This window comes from Magnolia sinica, chromosome 3 (assembly GCF_029962835.1).
Source record: "Magnolia sinica isolate HGM2019 chromosome 3, MsV1, whole genome shotgun sequence".
Lineage (NCBI taxonomy): Eukaryota > Viridiplantae > Streptophyta > Magnoliopsida > Magnoliales > Magnoliaceae > Magnolia > Magnolia sinica.
Genome location: NC_080575.1, coordinates 101,820,740 through 101,837,236, shown reverse-complemented (window position 1 = coordinate 101,837,236; position 16,497 = coordinate 101,820,740). Strand labels below are relative to the sequence as shown.

Below are 16,497 nucleotides of genomic sequence, written 5' to 3'. Positions count from 1 at the left end.
ATAAAATAATCAAAAGATTTAAATGTTGAAATCAACGGTGATAGAAGCCTAACGTTCACCTCCACTAAAATGACCACTTTTTGCCCTTATGACTTACGCTTGTCCTTATTATTACATGGGCAAAATTGTCACCTTAATGAAGTGAATACTTTCTCCCTCTAATATTCTACTATATATATTGTATTTTTCTCTCCGATGATCAATGTGTATGTGTCTCTGTCAGATGCAGCCTAAGTTGCATGGAAATAACATGCAATCTTGCACATAGAGACTTGAATAGTGATTAATTCCAATAAAATCCAATTTACTTTGTAGTCTTCTTTGATCGTTTGATGAAAATTTCGACAATCTTGACCCCAATATCTGGCACATTTCAGGTGGATAATCTCCCTAAATTATAGGATCCAAAAACCTACAATTTCGGTGCATTAATGGTTTTCCAATGAATAGAAATGTTGGCAAGATTATAACTACTAATAAAATTGTCATAATATCGAAACAAATTGCAAGCACAGAAAGAAAATATTACAAAGTTGATGAATATTATTTGGGTGCATTTGGTTGCACAAAATGTATATCATTTCACAATATTTTATGATTAATCAGTCTAATTTGGTGTAAATGTTCATGATATTTCATCAGCTAATTTACTGCAACCAATCACGCCCAAAATGAGAATTATCAGCAATTCACACAACCAACAATGACATTTACTGCAACCAAACACCCCCAGGTTTGGGCCTAAGTGAACTTCACTTTACATAACATATCTTATATGAAATTACATAAATAATCTAACATGACACCACACGTTATACATGGAAAATTGAAGGAACTTATAATTATGGTTAAGTCTTAGAGAGGAGGTGAATGGGATCACTTAAAAAGTATGCCAATTCAAAATAATTAACACTTAAGCTTTCAAGTCAAGTAGATCCAATTTTGATTCATTCACGCCATTTAGTGTCTTCCCCAGCAATAGAATTCATCGATTAGGGATGTAAGGAGTTCTCCCATGCCACATGTGCGTCTTTTCCCTACTTCTAATAATGTCGTAATGATTAGGGTTGGAAAATCCTTCATTTTCATCCGATTTTAGGGTTTTTTTATGTTAAGGTTTGTTCACGCTTAAGTTGGTAGCCCTCACAAACAATTTGTGGTGGCCTGCTCCCGTTCACTAGTTGTGATTGAGCTCGGCCTCGCATGGGCATCGGTTGGGCATCGATCTCGAGCCCCACTTGTCAAATTGAGTTAAGTTTTGCTTGAATGAAGTTAGGTAAAACCCTTTTTCCCATGTTGAAAGCTTAATTAGGTTAGAATTCAAGTTATTAACGATGAAATTGTCAATGAATTAGGATTTGAAGCATTTTTCCCAAATTTTCTACGCATGGGCTGTATTGGAACAGAGAGATTTCAGACTCCAAGGTGTGATCCTGCATTTCAAGCTTTCTGGCAACATTTTTTTAGTCTTTCAATAGTATGAACATTCGATAATCATGCTATAACCCTTGTAATCAATCTCGTGTACGTTAAATTTAGGATGAATTGCTAGAATTCATAATTAACTCCTTGTTAAAGTTCATAATATATTTAGAATTATGCATATGATCGTATAACATGTTTAGCCTAATGCTTAGGTTGGATCACACATGCGCATTCTCTAACATGCTTGAATTTGCTTGAATCTGCCACTTGCCTCGTAGGGTTTTCCTGGACATGTAATTATGGTATGTTTTAGTATAAGTCCCCGTATTGCATACTAAGATGTTTGGAATCATGAATCTCGACAACTGGACCCCACTTGTGATATCCATAAAGATTATGGGTGATTGTTGATTGACTCATATACCCGGGCTACCTCGTTTGTGATTCATATAATTGTCACACATATACGAGATTGTACCTTTAAACTATTGGCCATCTCACATTTAGCTTTATTATTTATTTATTTTTTAGATTAAATAGGATTTGGTTGCGGACTTATCATCTGAGCATATTATTGTGCCCTCTTGGCTTATGTTAGGTGAAATCTCGTTTGTGCCATGTTGGCTTTTGTTGGGATGAACTCAGTATTGGACTCATATGCCAGGATGGTAAGGTCTGCTTGTTGCGTTAAGGCTAGCTAGTTAAAAATGCTTTGCACGAATGGGCTATTTGTGAATCGGATTAATAGATGTTGGATTAATCATGCATTTGTTGCACGCGGGCATTATCGGATGCTTAGTTAAATGTTTGAAAGATCAATGTATTGTTTGAACGATCCTTTGTGAGCTGGGTCAACTATTTGAAAGACCTAGTCTCTCACATTTTGAGAATTAGTTGACTGTTTGAAGGACTCATTCTCTTGCATTGAGTATGCTAACTATTTGAACGGTCAATTCTTGGTCCGACTGGATGTGCATCCCAAGAGCGAAGAATATGTGCATGCACCCATGCATTTAAATAAGAGGCATTGTATATTATGAATGTTTTGATATGCTTTGATGAAACTATACCTGATTAATATGTCATTGCGTTATCTTGGAGGGATTTCTCACTGAGTTGGTCACTCACATCTTGAATTCAAAAACCAAACAATGAATGCAAGTAAGCAGACCGTAGAGCTTGGGATTGTCGGGATAGAGCTTGATGGAGAGATGGTAGATCGAGTAAGGAGGTCATAGTTGGCTGAGCTTTGGGGGCTTGAGCCGTTTTTTATTCCTTAATATTGACATTTCATACTTTGGTTTGTTTATGATTTGTGTGATTCCAATGGGCATTATTTGGATTTATGTATTTGGGATATTTACTGTTGAGGGTCAAATATTGCATATCAGACCCAGTTGTTGCATAGATTTACACGCATGATACCGCTTAATAGCATGATTAATCGTGTTTGTAATGCAGAGTGTATGTACGAGCCTGGACCGAAAAGGGTGTTTAAAGCATGGACTTAACGCTCTAATGACACCAAAGCATGGGACGGACTCCAGAGACCCAAGATCAACAGAATTACACATCAGGGACCCGGAAAAATCGAGAAACCGAAGCTCAAACAGGCCTGAAAGACATCCAGAATGCAGGATTATGGGGTTCCCACTGTCCGACTGGCTCCAAACTTTATATATGGACTGAAGACCTTAAATAACCTGTACAAATCAAAAATCAGCCATTGGATCGCTATGGAAGTGGCCCAACGGATAGATCAGCCCCTTAAAACCTCAAGTGGGGCCCACCTGATAGCTGGATATACTTCAATTTTGGTTTCAACCTCTTAAATGAGATAGAGAAACGGATGGATGGAGCGGATTTTGCATGAACATCATGATGGGCCCCACCTTAGGTTGCATGTGTACACAGTACATGGGAGTGTGACGTGCACCGAACCCATGAAATCGGTCAGCGTGCTCGCTGACCGATCCCTTCTACAAAACGAGTTCTCTCGGCTGCGAGCGCAAAACAGAGCTTGCGGACGTGTTCTTGTGGGCCACCATCATGATGCGATGGTCCGATCTGGACCGTCCATTGGAATCCCACGGGTCCACTGGCCAAAACCTAGGTGGCAGTTTTGCTCCAGGAAAACACCGTACGTACATGAAGACTCAAACGCAGGAATGGACGGTGGGAACGAAGATCGCATGGGCCGCACCGAATCTAACATAAAACCAGCCGAATCTTACTGGTTTTTCGACGGAAATCTAATGGTCGGCGTGGATTCATCCATCACCGTCAATCTTGGACCCCCCTGCCATCACAGCACGTAAACCGGAAGCTCTGTTCGCGAACGGCTTCTGCGGACGAGCCGGGTGGGCCACCATCAAGGTCTCAAGTGTCTGATCCGGACCGTCTACCTTGTCTGGGGTATAGTTCAATTCAAAACCGCAAATTTTGGAGAATGCATGCAAGATACAGCGTGCATAGGCTAAATCGCAAGGAAAACTGACTCCTTGTGAAACTGGGGAACCTTGGTCGTTCTGTGATCAGCGGGCCACTCTCTGATGTGATCAGGACCATGAAATCTTATCCCAGGGGTCAACCGACCAATGCCAAGAAGTCTGACCGGATCAGATCATGTAACGAGCCCTGCATTGCTGAGTTTTACTCTAAGAAACTGTCGCGTTCTTGTTTCGTATGCGGTTGCGAAAGAAGCTGCGAAAACTCCACTGATTCTTCTTTTGCGTAAAGGAGGCTTCCGCACCGATCTCCTGGCTATATATGAGGAAAAAGAAAAAGAGAGTGGCGGAGCGTGAACGGGAGAGAGAGGCTTGGTTAGAGAGAAACCGCGGGTGCTCGGTTTTGGTTTTTGAGCGCGGGGAGGAAAAGGAGGAACGGTCTTTGGCTGCTGCTGCACGTTAGAGGGAGGCTGGCGGTTTCGGGCTGCTGCACGTCAGGAAGCTGACACATGTGAAGGAACAGAAAAGGAGGATCGGTTTCGGCCAAGACGTGAGAAGAAAGGGAAGAAAGCTGAAGGTGACAGGGACGGCTGGAACGTGGGAGGCAGCGTGTAAGGCTGGGTTTTCTCTCTCTTTCCTTCTTGTTCTCTTCTTTTCCTTTTTATTTTTATTTTGTTGTTTAATTAGCCCATCCATGTGTGGCTAATCCTCTTAGCTAGGGCTAAGAGGTGAAGCCTGTAGTGAGATGGGAGACACTATCTCATGCGTTTAATTTGAATTTTTGAACTGAACTTGGTTTTAAGTTGATTATTAAAAGAATATTTTCTCAGTCTTTAATGGTCTGTTGTGACTGAAATTACAATGGGTTTGCAATGGCTTTGAATATCTCTTTTTCTCTTTTGATGTTTATGATGTCAGGAGGCCCTGTTGTTCACCATCGTCTCCTGGGCATGGTTGGATGATAGTACCCTTCCTGATCTTCATACATTGTTGATTGGTTGGTAATTAGTTTTATCCTGTTGTTTGCTTTGTCTCCTGGGCATGGTTAGATGATGGAATCCATTCTAATTTATATACCCTTCATCTCTTGAAACCTAGATCAAGTAAATTCAGTTTGATTTCCATGATTCCTGATGCAAGCATAAGATCTCCCTGATCTCTACAAGTGGATCCTCTGAATCCCTAGTTTCCTTCCTCTGAATTACTTAAGTTTTAGATAATTATTCCGCAATTATTCCCTAAATTCTATTTGTTTTAGATCACATCTTAGACTAGTTCTATTTCTACCTAGTTTCAGGAAACATACAAGTTTCAGTCCTTGTGGATTCGACCTCGGTCTTACCGAGTTTATTACTACATCACAACCCTATACTTGGGGAGTGAACAAGTTTTTGGCGCCGCTGCCGGGGACTGACGGTTACGATTCTTTGAAATTAATTGGTTTTAGGATTAGTTTAAGATTAGGATTTTACTAACCTTAGTTTTTATTTATTTTTATTTGAGTTCAAAACTAACTTGTTTCCTGTTTTATAGGATCTTGACATAAGTTTCTCAATTGGTAATTCCTTTCTAATCTCTCTACTTTTTCCTATTTTTAGAATTAGGGTTTAAAATTTTAGAAATTTTCTAATTCTAGTATCCTCCCTTCTATAGGAAATAGTTTATTTTTAGAAATTAGGTTATTTCTTTCCCTTTTTAGAAATTAACTTTCTATTTTTATTTTAGTAACTTTCTAATTTTAACTGTTTTAAAATCTACTTTGTTTCCTAATTTATTTTTAGAATCTTTGTTTAGAAACTAACCTTCCCATTTTGTAGGCCTTTAAGATAGAAATCTCTAATTCGGTACACTCCTTCTCTACTTTCTATTTTTCAGTTCTCTTTTAGTAATTTACTTTCTAGTATAGGACTTTCCTAGTTTATTTTAGAAATTTTCACTTTCTTTTAGAAATTAGTTTACTACTACCTTTATTTTAAAGGATTGTTCCTCTTTTAGAATCTAACTTATTTTATTTTTATTTTGCAGGTCCTTAACTTAGGGGCATCAATTTGGTAATTTCTTTCCAACTCTTTCTTTCTTTCTTTTTAGATTTCCTTTTCCTTTTTTAGGATTAGACTTTGAATTTGATTGAGGGCTGCGAGTGTTTCATGCCCAAGTGGGCCCGTGACAACACTCGACGTCTCTTGACTGAAGGAGGATTGGTTGAGGGGTTGACTATCCATCGCAGGATTAGACACCGCTCGAAATCCCCTGAGTTAACTGAGGTTATGGCTGAAGACCAACCTCCTCTACTTCCACCAAGGGTGGAGGATACCCAAGATGAGAATGAGGTGCAACAGGCACCCCCGCCTTGTACTTTACGAGATTATCTACAACCGGCGGGAGTAAGTATGCCCTCATGCATGAATTTTCCTGAAAACACAGGACAAATGGACATCAAGCCAGGAGTTATCCAACTCCTTCCCAAATTCCATGGACTTGAATCAGAAAGTCCATATTTACATTTGAAAGAGTTCGATGAGATTATAGCTACATTATGTTTTCCTAATGTATCTGAGGATACAATTAGGCTGAAACTCTTTCCTTTTTCCTTAAAAGAGAAAGCTAAGACGTGGTTACATTCACTGCGTCCTAGATCCATTGGCACATAGAACGATATGCAGAGGGAATTCATAAAAAAATTCTTCCCACATCATAAAATGATTACCCTCAGAAAAGCGATCATGAACTTTGCCCAAAAGGAAGATGAAACATTCTTCCAATGTTGGGAAAGGTTCAAAGATTTGGTCAGTTCATGCCCGCAACACGGATTTGAAACGTGGCGCATTACAAATTTTTTCTATGATGGATTGACATCTTCCATGCGCCAAATGGTCGAGACAATGTGTAATGGAGAGTTCATTAACAAAGATGTTGACGAGGTATGGGATTACCTCGATAGTCTCGCTGAAAAAACACAATCATGGGACTATTACCCAATGGCGAACACCACGTCTAGGCCGACTCAATTAAAGGAGAAAGGTGGATTATATCTCTTGAAAGAAGAGGATGATCTCAAGTGTAAAGTGACTACGCTCATAAGGAAAGTTGAGGCCATGGAAGGAAAGAAGGATAAGGTCAATGAAATTGTTTGCGGCATCTGTGATTGCAACATTCACACAACTGAAAACTGTCCTACAATACCTGCCTTTCGAGGAGTGTTGAATGAACAAGCCAATGCCGTAAATAACTATCAAAGACCTTTTACTGGACCTAATTCCAATACATACAATCCTGGCTGGAAAAATCATCCAAACTTTAGTTGGAGGAATGGACAAACGGCGACTCCTCTAGGTTTCTTCAATCAAAATCCAAATCAAGTGAAACCTCAAGAGGAACCGGTTCAAAATCCCATACAAGAGCTGGCTCAGGCAATGCGGGGAATTACAGATTTTATGCAAAAGATAGATTCTCGTATGACGGTTATAGAAAAGGGGATGCTTCCTGCACAACCTCTCCCCAACCCTAAACCGCAGTACGAGAATAATGATTCTAGCTCTTCAAATCAGATGGGGCATGCTAAATCCATCACCACTCTTAGGAGTGGGAAGATCATTGATAAAACTCTTCTGGTTAGGCCCGAAAAGCCTCAAGAACCAGAAGAGGACAACAATGATGGATCCAGTGATGCCCCACACAAATTAGAACCGGAACTTCTAGAGAAGCCAGTTGCTCCATTCCCCCAACGGTTGGTTTCACCAAAACCTCTCTCTAACTCTCAGGATATCCTAGAGGTGTTGAAACAGGTGAAAGTCAACATTCCTCTACTTGATGTCGTTAAACAGATACCTTCATATGCCAAATTTCTGAAAGACTTATGCACGACCAAAAGACGGAAAATTATTCAAAAGAAAATCTTCTTGACTGAGAAAGTGAGTGCCATCCTGAAGCAAGACGTGCCACAGAAATTCAAGGATCCCGGTAGCCCAACCATATCATGTGTAATCGGGAACCATCGAATTGATCACGCACTTCTTGACTTAGGAGCGAGCGTCAATCTGATCCCCTACTCGGTATACAAACAGTTAGGTTTGGGTGAATTAAAACCTACCCTAACTACACTACAACTTGCTGATCGCTCTGTTCGTGTACCAAGAGGGATAATTGAGGATGTGTTAGTCCAGGTCGATAGATTTTACTACCCTGTAGATTTTATCATCCTGGACACCGAACCCATCAATATCATCCTGAATTACTTAAGTTTTAGATAATTATTCCGCAATTATTCCCTAAATTCTATTTGTTTTAGATCACATCTTAGACTAGTTCTATTTCTACTTAGTTTCAGGAAACATACAAGTTTCAGTCCCTGTGGATTCGACCTCGGTCTTACCGAGTTTATTACTACATCACAACCCTATACTTGGGGAGTGAACATTTACTCCATTATTTTATGTTTTATTTATCATGTTCTCTCTTTGATATTTACTAAATTTGAAATGTGTTACTCTGATTTATTGTGTTTGGAATGAATGTTAATATGACTGAGTACACACGTGGGAGATTTTCCCCACGTGCGGCATTCTTAGGCGACACTTGGGTTTGTGCAGCTAGAGTATCGCACTCAAGCGTAAAAAATTGGAGTGTCATCGTACTCTACTGTTAGGTTTCAGAGCGTTACATATGATACGTTGTGGATGAAACGTTTGTAAATCCAATGCATTCGCCTTGCTACCAAACCATTTATTGCAATTGTTTTCAAAATTTTGTTGATTATTCTCACTTGACTCCTCGTTATAGTGTGGCCCATGGTGTGGCTAATGAATTGCAATTTTTGGCACTTGCCTTTGACATGTGGTAATGCAACCCATTTGTACGATACCCATGGTGCTCATCAGGTGGGCCATAGGTGTACCAAAGAAATGGGATCGTTATGAGAAATTGTCCAATGTCCACACTTAACATACATTACGTAGATGTGGGCAGATTGATGTTCATCTTGGTCTGAATTTCAAGATAACCCACTGTAACGTCTCGGGAAAAATCCGTACAAAGACCCGAGTACTACCTCAGGCAGAAATCACATAGGACCAAATCCTTTAGAAATTAGGCGAGAATTGACTAGTGCTAAACTAGAGTACTTATGAAATTAGCACTAATCACTTTAAATATGATCTGCAAGACCCAAACCATGCAGAATCATTGACGCTACATTACCCTGAAATCTAGAATCCATCCCTAAACCCGGTTGCTCTCGGGAGCACACCGAAACTCCGTGTCGGACCTAAATCGCACATCGAAAGTCCGATTACCCCGAAACTATACGGATATGACCGCATTACTGGACTTGACAACCCCCTCGGAAATCAAATCCTAATAGTGTCCATAAATATACAATTTGAGCCCGGAGCGAAGTGTGTGAGAAACGTGCAATATATTTAGAAGTAAAATTCGAATTTAAGTAATCTGAGTCGTGTCGCTTGCGGGGCAAATATAAGGATTCAGATCGTCAGAATCTGACCTAAATAAACCCTTGGATCTGGAGAAATGTCCCATACATGGCCATGTACTTGTGGCCCTGATCGAGTGACCGTGACCGTTGAACTGAAACTAACCCGCCACAGCTGATCTGTAAATCCGATCGGAACGAAAACTCAGCCTAACCTAGATCCATGGTCAGGGAGCTTAAGTCCGACCACACGTGGAAAAGGGGCCACCAGAAGTGCTCCGTTGGACCGGAACAGTCCGTATTTGGATATAACCTAAGTATACCTTGGCCCTGGGGCCATTTCCATCAGTCCTGGGCCTATATAAGGACCTTAAACCCTCTCTCTCTCACCTCATACGAATTTGAGAAACCCTAGGGGAGAGAGGAGAGAAGAAAAGGGAAAAGAGAGAAAGTGAGAGTGAGAGTTAGAGATATTTTCTGGGATTCGATCTCACTATTCCACGCACTCAACCACCATTCCTGTATCGCTATACAGGCGATTCTGATTCCGTTCTTAGGTAAGAAAACCTAACCCTAATCTGTTTTAGGGTTTCAGATAATGTAAGTTATGAAATAACTAACCTAATTCATGCTATAGGTTGTCAATACGCCGTTGACAAAGGCTAAGTATCTAAAACGAATCCGTTACGCGTTTACCGGCATAAGGTGCTGACTATAAACGTATAGGTTATGGTTTTCAAGGCTTTCAATGTCAGATAATGGTTTATTACTGATGTAGGTGCAATTTCACATGCCAAATGCAATGTTTGTTTCGCGTTTCAGATATTTATGAACTATATTGAGTTTAGTGTATTCCATGTGTAAGACCCGTGTCCTAATTCGTACCATTCTGTTAGCTTCTGCGGTCCTTCCGGTCAAATTTCGGCAACCTTCGCACCGAATTCGGTGTTTGCGCACGATCCTAAGCCAGGTCCCGCGCACCGACATCGGCTCGATCTGAAACTTATGTCTTGACGATCGCGTCGTCGCCGCGGTTCCAACGCCGTGACTTGCGCACCGAACCGATACCCAGGTAAGAAGATGCCGATCAGTGTTTATTCCGAAGAAACACCGCGCGTTGCGGATTTCGAGGGAATCTCTACGCAATAAGTCCCATCAATCATCATTAAATGCAACCTTATCTCAAGTACAACAACCCATACCTCTTTCTTCACAAAGTCAACTCTCTCTCTCTTCACCCATCCCTCCTTTACTCACTTTTCAAACAAACCCATGCCCCATTAATTACACCCATCACTCCATCACCTCATATCACTCCCATCCTCTCATTTTCTCTCTCATTTTCTCATATCTCTCCAAGCAACCCCAAGCCCCAAACGTCCAAGCCTCCTCTCCCTCTCAAGTGTGGTCCACCTTCCATCATCCATCTACACCCTCCCATCTCTCATCCTCACCATCAAGAGTCCATCATCCTCCATCAAAGTTGAAGCTGAGGGGCATTGGAGTCTAAGAGACCAAGAAGAAGGAAGATAAGGTGGGTGCTTTGTCATTATTTTGAATTTCAGGGCCCACTTGTTGGTGGGACCCATTTGGATGTATGTGATCTAATCAAGAGGGCCCATAGTGGCGGGGTTCCTCTATCTCACCGTATATCTCCCTTTATCTCTCTCTTTCTCTCTCTTTGTAATGGTGTGGATCCCACCAATATGTGCTACGTCTACCCCGTCCATCTACACCAGACGGCGTGGCCCACTCTATCACAGGTGATGATCCACACCATCCACTGTTTGGATGGGCCCAATGCACTTTTTTTGTATATATATACTTATATGTTATATTTTATATAATATATATAATATATATAACTTAATATGTATTATATATATAATATGATATATATATTATATGTATATATATATATATATACATATATATTTGGTGGGCCACGTCCATGTGGGACCCACCACAAGACATGTGTTTATCCACGCCGTCCAGCGTCACTGGACGCTGGACGAGCAACCCCCTTTGTGTTTCAAAAAAAAAAAAAAAAAGAAGAAGAGAGTAGGGAGAGGTGGGCCACTCATGCAGGCCCCACTTTGATGTATATGTAAGATCCAAACCGTCCATATTGTTCATCAACTCATTTTAGGCGTTGAGCCGAAAAATGAAGTTGATCCCATTGGCTGGCCGTACCATAGGAAACAGTGTTCCTACCTTCGGTTTACTCCCTAAGGCTCCTGCATATCAAAAATAGCCCGATATTGGACTCTATGGGCTTGTATCAAGCCATAGGGACCCATGGCTGGAGTGGATTTTGCGGATGTGGGCCCCGTCTATGAAAATCCGTAAAAAAAAATCAAATTTTCAAAAAAAAAAAACAAAAGAGGGAGGCAGCAGCGCTGACGCTGCTGCTGCCACGCCGAGCTGGGGCTCACGGCCCCAGCTGTGGGCCCCACTTTGATGTTTTTTGTTGATCAACACCGTCCATTTGATGGGTCCCCTCAGCCCACACGTCCACTCCAAAAATCAGCCATAAACAAAGCTCAGGCGGGCCATACCATCAAAAATCATGTGAAGACATTCCTAAACATATAAAAACACTTGGTGGGGCCTACCTGAAATTTGGATGAATCTGAAACTTGGTCTGAAAGGTCAGTTAGGTGGGACTCACATATTGGATGGGCTGGATTGTGAATCACATCTCGGTGGGCCCCAAAACAAAAAAAAAAAATTTAAGAATAAAATTAAAAAAAAAAAAATTTAAACAGCAGCAGCAGCGCGCTGCGATGGGCGAGGCGGGGACCCACGGCTCCATCCGTGGGCCCAACCATTATTTATATTTTTTATCCACACCGTCCATTTGGTGGGTCACTATTTGACATGGACCCCTCTCAAAAATCAGGCATCCAACGCTCGGCGGCCCACATCACAAGAAACAGTGTGAATTGAACTCTACCATTGAAACCCTTTCGGGGTCCCAGAAGTTTCAGATCCAGCTGAAAATTGTTGTTCCCCTCCTCCCTTGCCCGTGTGACCTTATGAATAAGTTGGATTTCAAATGAACATTTCAGTGGGCCTTACCCAAGGTCCAAGTGACCTTATGAACAGGTTGGATTCAAATAAATATTATGGTGGGCCCTAGGCCCATGTGGTGGAGCCATATTGATGTATTTCTGGCCGTTGGGGAGGCCCACCTTGATATATATATAAGGCCCATGAGGTTAGGCCCATTCGACGTATTGGTGGCCCGATGTCGAGGCCCACTCTGATATATATAAGGGCCATGTTACGAGACCCATTGTGATGTTTTCAAAGGCTCATGGGTTATGGCCCATTGCAATGTACATAAGGCCCACTAATGCGGCCCACTTGACTTATATAAGGCCCATATGAGATGGCCCATTGATGTATCTGAGCACTATGGGTCGAGGCCCAATGAGATGTATATTAGTCCATTGCAATGTGTGATTTCCTATGGTTTGTATAATGGTACTTTATGGCGGGCCATGCCTTGGGAACAATGTTGGTTTGACGTCCACATTGTAAGGACAATGTTGGTTAAATGTCCGCATTGTCACACTCCTTAAGGCCACTGATAGGTTCATACTTATACTCTGCAGTCAGTCTAGGCCCATTTCTGTGATACGCAGAGCCCATCCCTATATGCATGTTTAGTATAGTTCCATGGTTCATGATCATTCGCATCATATGTATGCCTGACGTGAGGAGTGACCGATCATAGCATATGCCTTTGGGCAGACTGTTTATGGGCTCCCTGATAGGCGGAGTTGCCCCATATAAGTGCATGGTACATACAGACTGTTGCATGACTGATAATGTGACTCATGCACTTGCATTTGTGTGATTATAGTTACTATATGCCCTAGCGACATCAGGGCCATAGCCTCCACAGATACATCGTGGATGGCAGGATTGGAGACCGGAAATATTTGATTCTAGCATACGGGCACCATAGATGTCCCTGGGTGAAAATCTCTAAACCCGATGGTACCAGAGGATGACTCCAACGTCGAGACCGAGTGGATATACGAGCGCATGAGGGCCGAATACCAGGAGGCCGCGTCTCCCACTGTGTCGTGGTCGGTTGGAAAGGAGTGTGGCCTTACTCGCCCGAGGGTAGGGGCAATACTAGGCTGAGTTTGACCAGCTCGCGAATGGGTCCGCTATCGACGTGCCGGATAGGTATTGGCAGACTATTGGTCAGGCGGATAGTGAGGTTTCTTACGCTCATTTGGACTGTGCGGCTAGGAGAGCGACAGTGCCATTTGGAGTGTATTGAACCCCGGTGATTATCCAGAATGAGAACTGTACTGATACATGTTGAGGATTGGCATGCTTGAATTGCATTTCATATCGCATGGCCGTGTTTTGGCCGATGGCATTCATATCTTGCACCGCATAGCCTTGGTACGGCTGATTGCATTCATGTGCTCATTACCATGTTTCCACATCACTCTGACCTTGCATTTTGAGTACGTTTATATTGCGCACACACTTACACCACCCTCTAAGCTTTCCATAAGCTTATGCACGATTGATGCGTGCAGGTGACGTCAGGACGCAGTCGCAGCCATAGTCTCGCTGTAGTTGGAGCGTGCAGCTGAGCTTCTGGAGTTTGCTTCTTTTGTTACATTGTATTTTCCTTTTCTATCGCATTGTACTCAAAAGTTTTTGATCTTAGTGGATTTTGTGGTGGTGTTCTTGTGGTTATTGTTTGTGGGTTATGCTTTTGTTATGCTCATTATAAATCAGACTGATGACTTGAAATCCTCTTTGTAGTATCCCAGGATCGGAATCTGGTGAATGGGTGCCGGGACCTGAAAATGGGGTTCTACGGAGGCTGTCGGCGCCGGATTCGGCGATCGGGAATTTTGTGAGCCCGGTTTCCGAGTTCGGGGCGTGACACCATGTATATGTAGAAAGGATCGTATACGTATGGAATTTGAAAGTTTGTTTGCCATGATTAACTGTCATGTGTTTATACTAGTTGTATGTGTAACAACTCCTTGGCGAAAGGATTGGCCCAATATATGTTATGGCTAACATACGTTGTGTATGTTAAAGAGGTGTAGTATAAGTGTTCATAAAAATGTCTGAATGAGCAAGTACTTGGCATCAGGTACTTTATATGATTGTTGAGATAAGATTTTCAACTACCTTGATGATGTGTATGATTTCCTCCATGTAATGATATTCTTTCTCTGTTTTATTTAGGGACTGCATATGCTTGAATTTATGTTTAAGTTGAAATCTATCAAATGCTCACATGCTTGTATGATTGGAATTATGCATTCATTACTGCTCTGATTATCTTATATGATTATCTGTTAAAATTGAATGTATTTGGGACTTCGTTATAGTCCAGGCAATCGGTAACAGGCATTGAATAGGTGGCTGAGGTTGTTTCACCACATAGGACGTGATCGATAATTCGAGCCGTACTTGGGATGTCGGCAGTGGTTAGGCCACACGGAGTGCTTACGCACTTCATGTCGATCAACTCAACGTACGCTTGTACTAGTCGAGCTCGTCAAGTAACCCGATTGACCCGATGTATGTTTACTATGTATGAACACTACTGTTTGAATCTAAGGTACCAAACTCACCAGTGAAAATCCCTTTAACCTTGGTACCTCGATCCGCTAAGACTCATGAGCCGGGCATGGTGGTATGGGACACCGTGGTCGAGCTGTCAGCATACGCTAGGGTGACGAGCCTCCCCGTAGTGACCAGTGAGCAACCCAGACTCATGAGCTGAATATGGTGGTATGGGACACTGTATTCGAGCTGTCGGCCTACACTGATAAGGTGACGAGCCCTTTGTAGTGACCTCGAGTGTACCCTAAGACTGCGTAGAGGCGACGAGGCTTTCCGTAGCAACCAGAGTACAAACTAAGCCTGGACTGATAAGGTGACGAGCCCTTTACAGCGTCCTAGAACCGTATCATTATATGAGATTTACTAGGACTGATGACCCTAGAAAGGATCATTGTGTGAGAATTGATACAAGGGAGGTACCTTAGCTTCCCAATCCTGCTGTATGACAAGGACTAATAAGAACTTGGTAATCACGCTCATGCACCACATTGCATGTGTCATTTGGCGATGTGTAGAGTGTTCACTCCCCAAGTATAGGGTTGTAATGTAGTAATAAACTCGGTGAGACCGAGGTCGAATCCCAATGGACTGAACCTTGTACGTAATCTGAAAATAATTAGAACTAAAACTAGAAAAAGATGAAATCTAAATCAAGTGGATTTGAGGAATAATGGTGAAATAGTAAACTAAAATATGTAAAATTCAAAGGTAGGAAACTAGGGATTCAGAGGATCCACTTGTAGAGATCAGGGAGATCTTATGCCTGTATCAAAAACTCATCTGGACTTGGAGTCTATCTTCATCCAGTTGAAGGGTGTAACCATAAAAATCAAGACTGAACTTCCTTTCTTCTAGTTTTCAAGAGTTGAAAGGTATATAAATTAGAATGGACTCCATCACCAAACCATGCCCAGGAGACAAAGTAAACAACAGAATTAAACTAATTAATAACCAATCAACATGATATGAAGATTAGGAAGGGTACCGTCATCCGATCATGCCCAGGAGACGATGGTGAACAACAGGGCTTCCTGTCGTCATAAACATAAAAAGGAAAGGAACATGCTCAAAGCTATCGCAGACCCATTGTAATTTTAGTCACAACAGACCATTAAAACTAAAAACATTCCCTTAATTAACTAAAATCAACAGTAGTTCAGTCTAAACAAAAGGCACAAGCAAATAGTTCTCCCATCACGCTACAAGCTTCACCTCTTGGCCCTAGCTAAGAGGTTTAGCCCGACATAATGCGGCTGGAACTCTCCAAAAACAAAAGAAAAGAAAAACAGAAACTACTCTCTATCTTTCTCTCTCTCTCTCTCTCTCTCTCTCTCTCTCGCTTGTAATCGTCCAAAGATTGAATGCTCCTTCTTTCTTCTCTCTTCTCTCTTTATAGCAGCTGTGAAAGGGCGGTGGAGAGGAGTGCGTAGAGACGTCGGTGCGGAGAGATCCAGACGGTGGAGACAGCTGGAGGTATTTACGCACCCTCAGTTTGGTGCGGCAGCAACATAAAAATTACTTGCATCCGATCGAATTTACGGCCATGAATCAAAAATCTAAGACGTTGTAATAGGGTCT

General features: G+C 41.9%; 1 non-coding gene across 1 annotated transcript; it reads right to left on the bottom strand.

Moving 5' to 3' along the window:
- Nucleotides 1-6,577: 6,577 nt before the first annotated feature.
- Nucleotides 6,578-6,684, bottom strand: LOC131241579 (small nucleolar RNA R71). Its single transcript, XR_009169138.1, has one exon. It is a non-coding gene; the product is annotated as a small nucleolar RNA R71 (small nucleolar RNA).
- Nucleotides 6,685-16,497: the final 9,813 nt, after the last annotated feature.